Genomic DNA, 3394 nt, shown 5'->3' on the forward strand with positions numbered 1-3394 from the left:
CCATATTTGGGATTGTGGGTTAAAAAAAAGATCTTTTACACCAGGCTGCGCGGCTCCCACTTGATTCTTCCGGTATTACATAGTTGTTGCAGGTTTGTTTTCAGCAATCTAATAATTTTTGGAGTTTTGGTCGTATTCTAAACATCAGCTGTTTGCTGGTGTTATCGATTTCCACGTTCAGATGTTTTGAGGTCTTGGCTTGGCATATTTCTATCAGCTCGGTTAACACGATCAGTATTAATTGAGCTGTTCACCATCTGCACGCCGCTATCTACTCCAACATCGATCATCACAGGTCGAACATTTGGAGTTGAGGAGTCAGGGTTTGTTTAGAAGTATCCATCAATCAGTGTTTTTTAGGGACTCAGCAGACTCGGATGAGTCTGTCTGAGTTGATTCGGTTGATTTCTTAGAGACTGTAGTAATCACATTCGTGATATCACTTGCCCCCCGAAGCGGCTGGGAACATCCCAAGTTTGACTTTAGCTTGCCGAACGCGGCGCTGAGCCTTTTCAAGAAGCTCCTGACGCTTTTGCTCTGTCGGAGCGAGCGATGTAAAATTTGGAAACATATTGATCCTATGTCAAACGAATTATAAAAAAATGAGTAGCCTTAAATACTCTTACCACAAACTCGGCATAACTGAGTCATGGTTAAATGGTCGATATTTATGACAGATACTATTTCGCTCATTTAGAGGACTTAGATAGCGTTCCTTAATGCAATGGAATGGAGCTCCAAATATTGCTTCCAACTCATGTCGATACTTTCGATTGACTACTGTTTGCGGAAATTCGCGCATGCATCAAGATTCAGCAACTCGTTCTTGATTCGACTAACCTCCTGAATGATCCAAAGCTTACGCCGGAGTTGAGTCAAACTCTTTTTCAATTCTATCGGCTTCCACCTAATTATGACTCAGATCTGCATCCATTACGTTGCCTTTTGCCTCATTTTAAGTCATACCAATCGAACGATGAAACGTGGTATTGTAGTTTTCGATGACATCAGTGATAAGCTTTTGCGTAATTCTCTTGGGGGATATTTTAGTTAGTCTCTGTTTCAACGTTCTGTTAAATCGTTCAGTTTATCCCATAGCTCCATGATCACCTGGCTCGTTGTTGTAGTGCTCAATTGCCTTGGATTTAATAAGCCCTTGGGTCTGTAAGCTGATAAACTCACTACCATTATCACTTTTTAAGATATTGACTTTGTGGAGACGAACAAACGCTTTAAGCTCTGCTAACACAGATGCTGCCGTCTTGTTTCGTAAGAGCTTTGCGAACCCCAGACTTGAGTTGATGTTGATAGCAGTCAAAATTGGTCGTTTCTCCCAAAATGCAAGATCAATTTGCCACGAGTTGGGGTTATGCGAAGCTATTTTGAAACCATTGAATCTCTTCTGTTGCTCCTGAAATCGTTGAATATCGGTCTGATTTCCATACCAATCCTTTACTATTTTGAAAGCTATCTTAGGATTTAACTTCTTTGCCTTCTGATACAGAGCTTGAGCTCCGATATAACCGGTTTTTGGTTCATAGTAGAGTTTCTTTAGTAGCGCGTCCATGATCTTTATTTACAATAAAATAAATCCCCAGTGGTTACCTGCTTAAATATCAAGTTCTTCAGTCGTGATACCATCATCAAGTACTCGACGTTTGTCGTAGTAGTAGTTGAGCGCTGTTTGGTTTTAAGTGTAGGTGATAATAGACCTTGGTTTCTTTCGATAGTCTGAACCGCTTGTTTGTACATTTTAGCGTGATGCGATCCCGTACGACAGTCTCAAACCCGATCAGGACTAAGAACACCCATTGTTTCGACCCACTTCCCTGCTGAATACCCTTTCGCTGAAACCTTTACTTTGTATGTCTCATCTGCCTGGGGGCAAATTCCTTGCAATCGTTTCACATCCGATACCTCTCCGTGTCGGTCGTGAGCGAGCCGTGCTTCGCGGCGTCTTTGCTCTTTTGCCCCTTTGCCACATTGCCCTTGTGCACGCACATGCACACATTGCTCATTCAGCGCAACACTGCTAATTCAGCGCAACACTGCTCATTTGGCGCAGGATACTGTTGGTAACGCTCACCATTTGCCGTACTGTTCCCCGCTGAGTCAAACACATTTCCAACTCAGTTGCCCTCGTAGCTTTCCACGAAGACATACGTCGCCGCTTTGTGGTGTCGGATTGGTCTGACTCGTGCGTTTCTCCAGGTGCTAATGCCAACCCGGAATGACGAGCTTGCTGTCGAGCGGCACGGTCGGTCGGAGGCCATGATCGCGACGAGGTGTGAATTGGAAGGTATGGACGGGAAGAGGACTGTGTGAGGATGTGAGAAGGTGATGTAGGGTGTGTTGTGTGATTGTTGGTGTGTGTAATTCGTATTATCGAGGTGAAGAAAATGCGGTCGGCTTGCTCCTTCGTAAGAGCCCCTATAGCTCAGTGGTAGAGCACCCGCTTAGTAAGCGGAAGGTCGGTAGTTCAATCCTGCCTGGGGGCAAATTCCTTGCAATCGTTTCACATCCGATACCTCTCCGTGTCGGTCGTGAGCGAGCCGTGCTTCGCGGCGTCTTTGCTCTTTTGCCCCTTTGCCACATTGCCCTTGTGCACGCACATGCACACATTGCTCATTCAGCGCAACACTGCTAATTCTGCGCAACACTGCTCATTCGGCGCAGGATACTGTTAGTAACGCTCATCATTTGCCGTACTGTTCCCCGCTGAGTCAAACACATTTCCAACTCAGTTGCCCTCGTAGCTTTCCACGAAGACATACGTCGCCGCTTTGTGGTGTCGGATTAGTCTGACGCGTGAGTTTCTCCAGGTGCTAATGCCAACCCGGAATGACGAGCTTGCTGTCGAGCGGCACGGTCGGTCGGAGGCCATGATCGCGACGAGGTGTGAATTGGAAGGTATGGACGGGAAGAGGACCGTGTGAGGATGTAAAAAGGTGATATAGGGTGTGTTGTGTGATTGTTGGTGTGTGTAATTCGTATTATCGAGGTGAACAAAATGCGGTCGGCTTGCTCTTTCGTAAGAGCCCCTATAGCTCAGTGGTAGAGCACCCGCTTAGTAAGCGGAAGGTCGGTAGTTCAATCCTGCCTGGGGGCAAATTCCTTGCAATCGTTTCACATCCGATGCCTCTCCGTGTCGGTCGTGAGTGAGCGGTGCTTCGCGGCGTCTTTGCTCTTTTGCCCCTTTGCCACATTGCCCTTGTGCACGCACATGCACACATTGCTCATTCAGCGCAGCACTGCTAAGTTCAGCGCAACACTGATCATTCAGTGCAGGATAGTAGTATGGTAACGGCACGACACTTCACCGTACTGATCCGCCGCTCGGGTCAAGCGCATCTCCACACTCAAGTAGCCCTACGTTGCATTTCCATTGAAGACA

Source organism: Phytophthora infestans, genomic scaffold (genome assembly GCF_000142945.1).
Source record: "Phytophthora infestans T30-4 supercont1.33 genomic scaffold, whole genome shotgun sequence".
Lineage (NCBI taxonomy): Eukaryota > Oomycota > Peronosporomycetes > Peronosporales > Peronosporaceae > Phytophthora > Phytophthora infestans.